Here is a 13804-nt window from a genome sequence, read left to right on the forward strand (position 1 = left end):
GAAAAATATATTAAGACATCTTAAAAAAAAACCAGGAAAGGAGGCAGGAAAGGAGGCTGGTGTGTACGCACTCTGCTTCGTGCTTAAGATGCTGCCTGGGGTCCCACTTCCATGTACCCAGACTAGAGTCCTGGCTCTGCTCCTGAGTCCAGCTTCCCACTAATGCACACCTTGGGAGGCAGCTGGTGATGGCTGTGTTGGTTAAGTCCCTGTCATCCGCAAAGACCTGGATTGAGTTCTGAGCTCTCTGTTTCCGTTGCATCCATTTGGGAAGTTAACAAAGGGTAAGAGCTTGTGTGAGTACACGTGTGTGTGTGAGAGAGAAAGAAAGATTGAGGGAAAGAGGGAAGAAAGGAGAAAGAGAGCACCAGTCCACCAATAAAGTAAAATAAAATAGAATAAAATGATTTTTTTTTTTTTTAGGATAATTTTTTTTTTTTTTTTTTTTATTGTTGCTTACACTGTATTGTGTAGTACAGTTTTATAGGCGCTGGGGATTCCCCCCACCCCTCCCCATACCCCTCCCCCCATGGTGGATTCCTCCACCTTGCTGCATAACCATAGTTCAAGTTCAGTTGAGATTCATTGCTTGCAAACACATGCCTAGCATAAAGTTCAGCGTCTTATTGTCCAGATAAGTTCAGTGGCCTCCTGGGGAGACCTTCTATGGTCTGAAGATAGGTCTAACAGAGTAAAGATCCGGTCGGTTAAAAGCCCCAACAAGGCCTCAGTATCAATATACAACATTATGGAATTAATTGACATAGTATTGGGTAAACAATATGTTAAAAATAATGCAAGTTCCATTCTTCGAAACATCTGGGTTGAGACAGCATCAATGACACGTTCAAAAAATAACAAACAACCAAACAATAAATTACAGGTTAAATCAAGGCGAACATGTGGTATCTAATCTTTTGGGATTCACTCATTTCCCTTAGCATTATAGTTTCCAGTTGTGCCCATGAATAAAATGATTTAAAAAAAAAATAAGGAATTGGTGCAGTGGCTCAACAAGCCGATCCTTTGCCTGTAGCACCAGCATCCCATGTGGGTGCCAATTCTAGTCCCGGTTACCCCAGCTTTTTCCCTAGTTCCCTACTTATGGCCAGGGCAACACCCAGGAGCCTGGAGCTTCTTTTGGATCATGTGAGTGCAGAGTCCCAAGGCATTGGGCCATCCTCTGCTGCTTTCCCAGACAAATTAGCAGGAAGCTGGACTGGAAGTGGAACAACTGGGACACAAATTGATGCCCATATGGGATGCTAGTAGGGGAGGTAGAGGCCTAACCTACTATGCCATGGTGCCAGATCCTCTCAAATCTATTTTTGAAAGATCTATTTTGTTGTTGTTGTTGTTGTTACACAGAGAGAAGGAAACCGTACTCAATCCTTTTTCCCCCAGTCTCTTTCCTTCTTCCTCCCTCCCCTACACAGAAACTTCCATCCACTGGTTCATTCGCTCAAAGGATTGCAATGGCAAGGCTGGGCCAGGAGTCAGGAGCTTCATCCACGTCTCCAATGTAGGTGGTAGGGGATCAAACTCTTGGGCCATTCTTAGCTGCTTTACCAAGGGCTGGAAAGGAAATGGAACAGCAGACACAAACTGGAACCCATATGGGTCCTCAAGTTTAGCTCGGTGAAGCTCTATTGGTTTGGAAGCATTTGGTGAGTGAATCAAGGAATGAGAGATTTCTCTTGTATCTCTCTCTGCCTTTTGTATAAAATGAAAACAAATAAAAAAAATAATGATCAACATAGGCCTGTTAATATGATACCTGCATCATATCAATACCTGCTTGTATCAATCATGCAAACTGGGGGTGTGTACTTATAGAAATTATTGCCTTCTTAATTTTTTTCTGTAAATGTAAGGCTGCTGTAACTAAAAGACTTATTTAACAAAATCCGTGGTAGAAGTAATATTTTCCTAAGTAAGCTGCTTCCTTTAATCTGTCATTCTAGCCTGCTTGTCATTTAAATAGTAGCCAAAAATAGAAAGGTGACCAAGATGGTATTTTTACTTCTGTAGTTGGTAATTGAGTATGCTTGAAAGAAAAAATCAATGCAAGTAAGAATGTCCTTGTGAAATTTCAGTCAGAAATTCAACAGAAAACCACAAATTTCTTTGGCAGGTTTCCCTATGGGGCAACTGCAGAGAATCTCTCATATTCAAATAGCTGGAATAAAGGCTCCAAGTTATTTTTGTCAAATAGAAATGTGACTCTTATTCACACCAACAATGATGTACCACTGATTGATCATGGGATGTGACCCTGAACACACAGTATATATACTGTCTGCAGACTCTCTTTAATCTCTCTTTGGATACAGTCACTTAAACCAAGGTTGCTTTTCACTTTAAGTGAACCATAACCAGCTGATTTTTCTCTATCTTTTCTAGAAGATTCTATTAAAGACCCTGCCTACATCCACAATCTTTGTGGCCCAAATTCCCTGTCCTTCCTCACAGCTGAAAGTAGACAGAGGTTACACTCTGACGACAAATATAAATACTGACTGGATAATTAACCCAGCAAAGTAATACATTATTATTTGTAAGAGTTATAAATAAGGACCAGAGCTATACCAGGGGAATTGGTGCCATGTTTATGTTTGTGTTGGGGATGTCTGGGGAAGATTCTATAAGAAAAGGTTGAATCTCAGACTGAAAGATAGATGGCGTAAGCTACATGGAGGCTGCGAGGTTTAATGGAGTATCAGTCAAGAGAGTGAGGATATTACGCCAAGGGAACGCCCCCATTTCAAATGGAACCACTCCATTGAAGGATGTGATAGTAAAAGAAACTGAGTTACCTATTCACCAACATATTGGGGATTTCATTGAAAGTGAGGTCTTTGTGGTAGAACAATACACATTATGCAACTTGTCATTAGAAAACACTGCCTTTCATTAATAGCCTCAGTAAATAAAGCTTGTTAAACTAGGCTGCTAGAACATGCCCTTTGTGTGTTTTTATGTAAGCACTCTTCAGATCTGTCACTTTTTTTCTCTGTCACTTGGAATATCAGATTCTCACTGGATTTCTAATAGCTCTTCACTGCACCTGAAATGTTAAAAGGTTAGTGCTCATTATACATGTTCTGTAAATACATTTCCAAATTATCTTAACAGTATTTAGGTAATTCATCTATTCTAAGAAAACTGGCCTAATGTGAAATGTTACAGTACCTTTCAAATATCTTATATTTTAACTCCCTCTTTCCTGATCTGTTTTACTCTTTAAACACAGTTATTCACTGTGCATGAGAACACAAATCAAAATAGTTATGCTTTGTTTTTCCCATGAATATATTTGGAATTTGCTTTTTTGGGGTTGTTTTTTGTAATTGGGGGAAATATTGCTTTAGTTTTCCTTAATATTTTAAAGTAAATACATGATGAATAAGTTTTTTTTGGAACCATTCTTTTTAGTAACTATATTTAAAGCATTTTTTGAGAAACAGAGTTCCCACCCATGGGTTCACTGCTATATGCCTGCAATATCCAGGTCTCCCATGCGGGTGGCAGGGATGGGCCCACTTGAGCCATCACCAGTCTAGCTGTACATTAGCAATAAGCTGGAATCAGGAGAGGGGCTGGAACTGTACTCCAAGCATTCTTGTATTCGGTGCAGGAATTCCAATTGTTGTCTTAACCTGTAGGACAGATACTCATCTTGAAGACATTCTTAAATACCACCATTTAAAATTATCGTTAGTCTTCTGACATCCTAAATTTATCAGAAAACTTTCTTTGTGGAAATACATGACTTTGTGTTTCTGTTCCTTGTTCCTTCTCATCCAAATGCCTTCCATAATGGTGTGAACTTCTGTGGTAGCATCATGAAAACATCATGGATTTCCCTCTTAGGTTCTGCTGGCCAGAATCCATTCTCACTTCACTCCTAAATAACCTAATTAGAAACATTTCCTTTGAAGACTTGAGTAATTCTGTCTTACTGTGCCTAGGATTTTCTTCTGTTACAATTTAAACTCTAAGTTCTGTCCTTGAGGTTCTTGTCACTTCTACTTTTTCAACCAATTTTTCTTTCTTGGTCATTATTAGGTTCAGAGTAGTAATTTCCTATACTGCTTCTTCTACTTTATAAGAGGTAAAATTGTCAGAAGAAATAATCTACTTACTATTTAGACAGTTCAGGGTACTCCTAATATAAAGTAGGCTGAGAGCAATTTTTGTGGTTGTTTGAGGGGTAAATATGGCAGTTAACTTACCTGCAAAACAGCAACCTAACTCACTCTTTATCCTGTTTTTTAAAAAGCTATTGAACAAAGCTGGGTTATTCTTTCTACAGCCTACAACTTCTACATGATCTGGTTACTGTGATCCCAAATAGCTTTATAAAAAATGATTTATTTATGCTTTATTGGAAAGTCAGATTTTCAGAGAGAAGGAGAGACAGAGAGGAAGACCTCCCATCTGCTGGTCTGATCCAAAGCCCGGAGCCAGGAGCATCTTCCAGGTCTCCTATGCAGGTACAGGGTCCCAATACTGTGGACCATTCTTTGAATGCTTTCCCAGGCCACAGGCAGGAAGCTGGACAGGAATTGGAGCACCCGGGACATGAACTGGCACCCATATAAGATCCTGGTGTGTGCAAGGGCTCAGGATTTAATCACTAGGCTACTGCACCAGGCTCAGTCCCAAAAAGCTTTAACATATACCAATCCCCTTCTCATACACTGTACGTTAACCCTAATCTCCAGCACGGGAAGCTTTAACTTGTTACCTCTACCTGGACCCTATTCTCCCAATGTTCTGGGTAGAGCATTCTTTCTTACTATCTGCTTGCCATTTACTTGTTATAATCTAAAGTTGCAGACTCATTTATGTGTTTACTGTATTACATTAATGAGAACATAAATGGTAACAGGCAGGAGAAACATAGTAAGCAGAAAAAAACATGAATCCTAACAGATCATACAGGAATAAAAGATTTCTCTCTAAAGGAGGCAAATAGAATCTTAGAAATAAAGGGTGGCTGTATCAGACAAAACAGACTTTCTTTCAAGATTGTTTACAGGAGACAAAAGGTAAATATGTCATAATAAAATGTGACTTGTCAATACAACTGTCAAATACATAGGTACCCTACATTGGAGTGCCTAAATATATGAAGAAATTATAAAAAGAATTGAAGGCAAAACTAAGCAGTAACAGCAGGGAATTTTGATATCGTACTTTCAACATCATGCAGTTACAAAAATCCATAAGGATAAGTATACTTGAATTAAAAAACAGACCAATATGACTTAAAAGACAAATAAATTGTAGAATACAAGTTCTTCTCAAGTGTGCACAGAACATTCACCATTATAGATAAGATAATAGGTTCTAAAACAACAAATAGGTCCCTGGCTGCGGCCTTGGAAAGCAGTCAAGTCCAAAGCCTTGGGACCCTGCAGTTACATGGGAGACCTGGAAGAGGCTCCTGGATCCCAGCTTAGGATTGGCTCAGTACTGGCCGTTGCAGCCACTTAGGGAGTGAATCAGTGGACGAAAGATCTTCCTCTCTGTCTCTCTTTTCTGTAGATCTTACTTGCCAATAAAAATAAATGAATCTTTAAGAAAAACTAAACCAAACACTGAAAAATCCATTTTATGATGTCAGAATGACTACTGTATCAAAGCAGGATAGCAGGATACCATATCTTTTATTAAATTTAAATCTGTGCTTAAATTTTCATAACATATACTTTTGCATAAGCTTTTGGAAGAAGCCTAGTGAGCATGATTTAAATTTTTTTGTACCAAAAGAAACTTACGTTTTGATCAGATTTTCCGAGAGCTTTATGAAGTACCTGTATTGTGGGGTGGTGAGGGGGCATGGCTGCACATTCTAGATTTCAGTGATCATTTGTTCATTATATTTTTTGGAAGCCATTAAAAGTTGTACAAACAAAAGACATTATCTTCCCGCAAAAGAACATTCTTTTGTTTTCATGAAAGAAAGTCAGACTAGGAGCACAGATACAAAAATCTTTAACAAAGTACTAGCAAGCCAAACAGTATTTACTCCTGTGATTTAAGGCTGGGCCAATTTATCCAAATAAATACACATTTCACACTAAATCAAAAGCATGAAGAGTAGAAAACATGTGTTTCTTTTAATAGGAGGTACAGAAAAAAATATTTGCTAAATCAAAAATACTCTTTCATGATTAAAAAAGGTCAACAAGTAAGGTTGGAAAAAAATGTTCCTCAAGATAAAAAAAGACCACATATAGCCAGTTTAAAGGGTGTCCACTATTTGAAAAAAAATGACATGATTATATATAAGCACACACAATTCACTGGAATTTTCAAAAAACCTGGCAGAATTTTAAAATGAATTCAATAATGTTGCAGAATACAAAATCAACACATAAAAATCAATCCTATTTTATACAGCAACAACTAATAATTGATAAAGGAAGAAAATGATCTCTCTTATAGTACCATAAAAATAATATAGAACTTAACTAACTGATAAGGCAAATTTCTATACATTGAAAACTATGTGGGGCTGGCATGGTGGCACGAAGCCAGTTTGTATCCTGGTTACTCCACTTCCAAATCCTGCTCACTGCTTATGGCCTTGGAATTTAGTGCTGGAGGGCTCAAGTCCTTGGGATCCTATGTCCATGTATGAGGCCCAAAAGTAGTTCCTGGCTCCCAGCTTCAGATTAGCTCAGGTGTGGCCATTACAGCCATTTGTAGTGTGAACCAGTGGATTTAGGGCATTCTCTCATTATCTCTCCTTATCTCTCCGTAAAATCTGCCTTTCAAATAAAAGTCTGTAAGTCTTAAAAATAAAGATAGAAAGAAAAGCTTGCAACATTAGTGAAACTGAAGACACAAATGCATGAGACGATATCTCATGTTCTTATACTGAGAAACTCAATATTACCTAAATGTAGACACCCCTAAGGCGATATACAGTTTCTGTTCAAGATCCATAAAACTTACAAAGCTATTTTTTTTGCAGAAATAAAAATTTTCCTACAATCTTCATGGAACCATAGAAGCTCATGAATAGCCAAAGCAATCTTGGGAAAATACAAAGCTAGAAAATCACCTTTCCTGATTTTAAACTGTGTTATACAGTTTCAGCATTCAAAACAGTATGATACTGGCATAAGAACAGCAAACACATAGATGGAAGAGACAAAATAGACAGCATAGAAATGAATGCACATATATCATCAACTAGTCCTTGACAAAAGTACCATGAAGACATACTCTGGGGATGGACAGACCCAAATGAGTGATGATGGAACAAAACACTACGTGAAAGGGTAAAATCAGACTCATAAATAATCAACGCAAAGTGAACTGCAGACTTAAGTCTGAAAGCATAAACACCCCTCGCTCAAAAAGATACAGTACAATATCTCCAAGGTTAACCTTGGCATTGAATTTTTGGATAAAGTGCCAAAAACACACAAGTCAAAAACAAAAAGAAGAAAGTGACACTTCACCAAACTACAAAATGAAAAAATGTTGGCAAATGAAAAAGCAACCTATAAAATGAAATACTTGCAATCCATCTATCTGGTGAGTCATTAATACCAAAAATATATAAGGAACATATATTTAATATTAAAATCAAAATAAAACAAAACCAAATCCCCCCACCAAAACACTATTTGGAAAAACACTATTATAGTTGGAAAAACACTATTTCAAACTTTCTAAAACTGATAGAAGACATTAACTCACAAGTTCAAGATAACTTTTCAACACAGGAAAAAGAATAAGTTTTGAAAAGACACATATAAGCCCATAAATATAAAACTATCAAAAAGTTTTCAAACATTGGAAAAACTGAACTAGAATAATATTACATTTCCAAATATAAAGTAGTAGCTGGAAAACAGCAGAATAATATTATCAAAGTAATGAAAGAATGTAAATGTTAAACTTGAATTCTATATTCACCATATAATCTCCAAAACAATATATTCTCAGCAAATCAAAATTTAGAGAATTTTTCATCAGCACATTTTCTGAAGGAAAAGTTGAAGATTGGTCTCAGTGAGAGGGGAAAAAAGTTCTAGAGAGGTAACTCTGAGATGCAAGAATGAATTAAGGACAATAGAAGAAATGTGAGTAATACAAATTAAAAGTAAATATACAGAATAGTAATAATCTTTTGTAGAATTTAAATCCATTATACATGTATATTATTACTTTCTATGTAGTACATGGTGATAATACCTAGTATGAATTAAAATCTTAAAGAAAACTTTGTATCCTCTTTAAGAACCTCTGTTGTCATTTCTTTCATAAGGACCATCTAGCCTGTTGGAAGAAAAACATAAGCACTGAAATATATGTAGTTACTAAAGAGGCAAGGGGGGATAATCAAAAGAGGTTACATGAGTAGAAAGTGATAAATAGATGCAGTCAATGCATTGAAACTAAAAGGCCATCCCCCGCCCAATTATTTACTAGAAAATAGTGAACAAACAGGATATTTATATTATTTTAACATATTTTCTTACAAGATACATAATCATACCAAAAGGGAAACTATGAAATCTCAGGCTGAAAATAACCACTCAGCATGTGGTCACAAATATCAGCACTGATTACTTAATTTCAATGCAGCTCTGCATGATACGACACGAAGGCTAAAATAACAGTTTATGTAATGACTGCTGAAGTAATTCGGATCATTTCAATGATGCAAAGAAGGCATCCATAATATTAAGTATGGATTATGATTATAAATATCTAAGATCACAAAAATAGACAAAAAGTTCATCAATATGTCAAAAGGTATGTTTGAAATGTCTAAAGAACGATAATACTTATTTGAAAAGTAATGAAATTGTATTCCTTGAGAACAAACCAAGGAGAAAGCCTATTGACACTTCTAAAGAATGTCACACCAGAGGTCTTCGAAATTCATGAAAATTGCGCCTGAGATGGTAGCCTAGTGGCTGAAGTCCTCACCTTGCAACCACTGGGATCCCATATGGGCACCAGTTCTAATGCCAGCTGCTCCACTTCCCAGCCAGCTCCCTGCTTGTGACCTGGGAAAGCAGTACGGGATAGTCCAGAGCTTTGGGACCCTGCACTCGCATGGGAGACCTGGAAAAAGCGCCTGGCTTTAGATCAGCCCAGCTCTGGCCGTTGTAGTCACTTGAGAAGTGAACCAGTGTATGGAAGATTTTTTTTGTCTCTCCTTTTCTCTGTAAGTGTAACTTTTCATTGAAAATAAATTTTTTTAATTTATGAAAGTTGTATATTATAAAAAGAATGACACATGGATTAAAAAATGTGAATATACCAAGATGAACTTGTCTCGTAACTTCATCTGCCCTGAACTTTTTGAAGCACTCTCACACAGAACATTTTTGCCACAGCAATAAATAAAAATGTTAATAAAATATACGCAAATTAGAGATAATGTAATGATGTTATTTAAAATTGATGCATATATTATAGTAACTACATAATAACTACCAGGAATCAATGAAAATGAATGAATTATAGCTGCACTTGGAGACAAACACAATATCAAAAATAAGAAGAGTAGAAGCTCATATATATATATATATATATATACACTCATATATATATGAGTAGAAGCTCATATAATGAGAATTTGGTACTGATTGACATAGCATACCAGAAGCATTCTTGAGATGCTAGCCATGCCTCTTTCTTAATTTCACATGGGTTTTTATCAATCTAAAATTTTCTTAAGAAAAATATCAATAATATTCTTAATCCCTGAAAATAGAAGCAACCATTAACAAATAAAACTGTCATATGTGGTTTGACCTTGATACTTTAAAGTCAGACACACTGGTGAAAGAGCTCCACCAAGTACAAATTAGACTTAAGTGCCATGTCAACCACCAGACATTTTCACCACGATTAAGTGCTAAAAAGAACAGTGTTAAAACTCAAATCTTTATACTTCTAGTCAGCATCCCTTTAAAGCAATAAAAACAACTAATTTTAGAAATTTGCTGTGGACTGCCTGAAAAAAGAGCTAGTTGGTAGGGTGTCATATTATCTTAGTGTTTCCTATTACTGCCACTTAAGCTTACTAATTTTGTACTTATTGAGGATAAATCATCTTATTATAGAAATGTATACAAATCAGCCTGGTATGTTGATGTTGTATGAGACTTTGCGTATCATAATTGTAATATTTTTGAATTATGGGAATTCAAATAAAAGGTAAGCATTAAGTATATTTAAAAGTACTCTTTTTTGCAGTTTCTTTTCCTTTTTAATTTGAATTTTGAATGCTATAGTACAATTCTGGAGAGTCTGGGTTCCCTCCCTCCACAACAATTTCCACCCCCTATTTTCAATATATTGTTAGAATAGTATAGTCCTTCTTAAGTAGTTATAATTCCATCAGTCTGATATTTAAGAAGTGTGCCCCAACATTGAGGGTACAGAAAATGCTAGACAGTCCAGCATCCCATTGTCTAGATATTTAAAAGTACTCTTATAGCCATCAGTTATTATACAAGGGGCTTCAAAAAGTTCATGGAATAATGGAGGTAGAAATAATGTGTGTTTGTCATGAATGTTTCAAAGACATGTATTAGTAATCAACACTGATTTTACATATGGGGAGATTAAGGATTAGATACTTCAACTGACTTTCTCAAGTCCATGAATCTAAGGAGTGAGTGAGACAGGATCAAAACAAATGGAAATGAGGGTCCCATGTGGCAGCCTAGTGGCTAAAGTCCTTGCCATGCATACACTAGAATCCCATGTGGGCGTGGTTCCTGTATCAGCTGCTCCACTTCCCTTCCAGCTCCCTGCTTCTGTCCTGGGAAGGCCTTGCAGTAGAGGATGGCTCAAAGCCTTGGGACCCTGCACTCAAGTGCAAAACCCAGAGTTCAACTCTGGCTGTTGCAGCCACTTAGAGAGTGAACTAGCAGGTGGAAGATCTTTCTTTTTGTCTCTACTTCTTTATATAGATCTCAGTTTCCAATAAAAATAAATAAATCTTTTTTTTAAAAGAAGTGTAAATGAATCATGATCAAATTTTAAATGCTAGGATTAGAACCGCCAGGATTAGAACCGGTGACCATATGGAATCCTGGCACCTAGAAGGTGAGGACTTTAGCCACTGGGCCACTGTACTGGGCCCTCTTTCTTTCTTAATGGTTTGTGTCTTATATATGCTTTTTTAGTCCAGTAATGGCACAAAGATATTTCTGTTCCATTTTTTTCACTATGTAATAGAATCTAGTGTGATTCCTAGAGGTTAAATTCTGTAGAGACATTTTCCTTACTAAGAAAAAAAATGCATATAAAATTAACTTGCTTTTTTCTAGCTCTTGGTGAAAACAATGAAACTTGATGTTCATTGATATTCCCTTGTGATTTCCAGTACACAGTTCTAAGACTGGAAAAGACTACAGCGATGTTTCCAGTTCCCTCTATGGCAGAGAGGAAGAACTGGTCTAAGTTGATCCACGTTTTGCTTCCTGATAATTCCCTTAGTATCTGCTAACACAATGCAACACACTTTACTTCCTTGTAACCACTAAATAGAACTTCTCTGTAAGACTATCATACATTTTTAACCTTTCCATTTAATTTGATGTTACATTGTGCAGTGAGAAATAGTGAAGAGTTTTAAAGATGTCTTTAATGCATAAAATGCATATGCCTTTATGTTGAACCTTTTATCTACCGTCTAAATAAAAGAAAAGTCAAAATTATTTAAATATCTCACTATTTGTGAAAGTGAGTTTGCTTCTTTTCTTTGGACCTTTCCTTTATAAGCCCTCCATATTCCCATGGAAAGTGAAATCCAGTACTGGATTCTAGGTGACTGATGTAGACGGTGGCTCTGTCAGGATAGACACTGTGTGGGGTCTCCCCCGACAGATTCCTCTAGTACCCTGTTGCCAGAGGGGGTGAGCCTGCTGTCCACCATCCAGCCTCCCAGTGCACAAGAAACAAACAGACAGACAGGGGTTCTGTCTAAGCAGTTCTGGTTTATTTGGGAGTACAAATTCTTATATAGGGTAGTGAATAGCCCCAGGCCAGGAATCCCAGAATTCTAGGAGGGGAGAAGTAGAAGCCAATAGTCACCTGCATGACTGCGGAAGCCACGTCCCATAGGCCAGGGCCAGGTGAGCAAAATGGCTCTGGCCAATCAGTCTTTCTTTGAACCGATTTAACCCCTGCCCTAGTTCATGCCCAGGGCTCTGTCCTTGGCCGCCATCTTGCTCACCATATGTAACCTATTGACCTTGACTGTTAGTTACCATCTTGTTGATTTAGTGACCTCTTTGCCCCTGAGCCCCACATGCTGCATAATATGAAGTCTCAGAAGAGATGTGAACAATGTAAAAGGAAATCCAGGAGAAAAATCATTAAAATAACAGTCCAGGCCAAGTAAACCACGAATAAAATAGCTCCAAAGTCAGGAGCTAGTTTAGAACACTGAACTGTAGAACTAAAACAGCTGGAACTGGAACTGCAGGTTGCATTTGCAATATTATAGGAATAATGCACTTCCTATCACAACCTATTTGATCTATTGCTTTTGAAATCCTTAGCTTCCATGTAATGTCCAATGGCCCTGAAACGTTATACTAAAGATTTTCCATGGAGACATAGAAGGACCCTGGTCTTCATGCAGATGGAAGATCCTGTCAATCCCAGGTGAGCCAGCCCATGGTATTTCAATCATGCCATCCATCTGATGCCATGGATGAAATGATGAGCTTTTTCAACATATTCTGTGGAAGTTTCTCTGGCTCTTTAGTTGAAGCCATGGAACTTTGGAGTAATTATGTTAGTCGGTTACAATTGTAAAAGACTTTAGATCTGGAAGTGTGGTGATGTTATAGCAAACCCCTAAAGCATTTGACATTGGTTTTTGGGACCAAAAGCTGACTGGATCCCAAGGAGACTATTACTTGAAACTGGGAAGACTTCTGGAAACGGGGAGGGGCCTGCTCCTGCTGTGCAGTGAGGAAAATGTTCCTGGGGATTGACAAAGGGATCTTTGTTAGGCAATGGCAAAAAGGCTGACAATACTGCTGCCTACTGTAATGTGGAAAATAGAAAGCGAACCTCAGAAACTCATGGATCTGACAGCGCAGATTTTCTGGAAGCTGGTAGAAAGTGACAACTGGCTTTTTTTTTGCTGCTGCTGCTCATGCTAAAATGTGAGAGGAAGGCAACCACCTGAGAAAAACTCACACATTTTTAAACAGAATTTGGAGAAGTTATTTGAGTCAGAACTTACTGGGAATGAAAATTAAACTTTAATAAATCACTCTCAAAACTGCGATATCAAAAACACAATCAGATCCAAATGGTGCTGTAAGAATTTTTTTTGTTGTTGTTAAAAATCCCAGAATGGGCAGAACGCAGAACTGGGTATCTCACAAGCATTTTCCTTTAGAAGGTAGCCATGGAAAAAATGTATACGCATGCTTCATAGACCTTCCCTGTCTAAACAACAGAACATGTGAAACTATCAGGAGATGGCTTTGTTGTTTTTGTTTCTTTGTGTTTATTGGATTATTTTTCAAATCACAGTAGCCTGCTCAAAGGCCAACTTTTGCATGAGTTTTTAAAAAGGATTTCTAAAAAATGTGTCTATTGTTTAATGGAATAAATCATAATTTTATACATAAACATTTTAAGGGAATTCATTATTTCACTTTGGGCTGAAATAGGTAAAGTACAAAATGAAAAGAACCTATGGCTTCCAATCTGCTTCAAGTTAAAAGCAGGCCGAGAATATCTTATACTTAGATTTTGACTTGCAACTTATTTAATTTTAAAAAATATT

This window comes from Ochotona curzoniae, unplaced genomic scaffold (genome assembly GCF_017591425.1).
Source record: "Ochotona curzoniae isolate NIBS_2020 unplaced genomic scaffold, NIBS_Ocur_1.0 contig_1014, whole genome shotgun sequence".
Lineage (NCBI taxonomy): Eukaryota > Metazoa > Chordata > Mammalia > Lagomorpha > Ochotonidae > Ochotona > Ochotona curzoniae.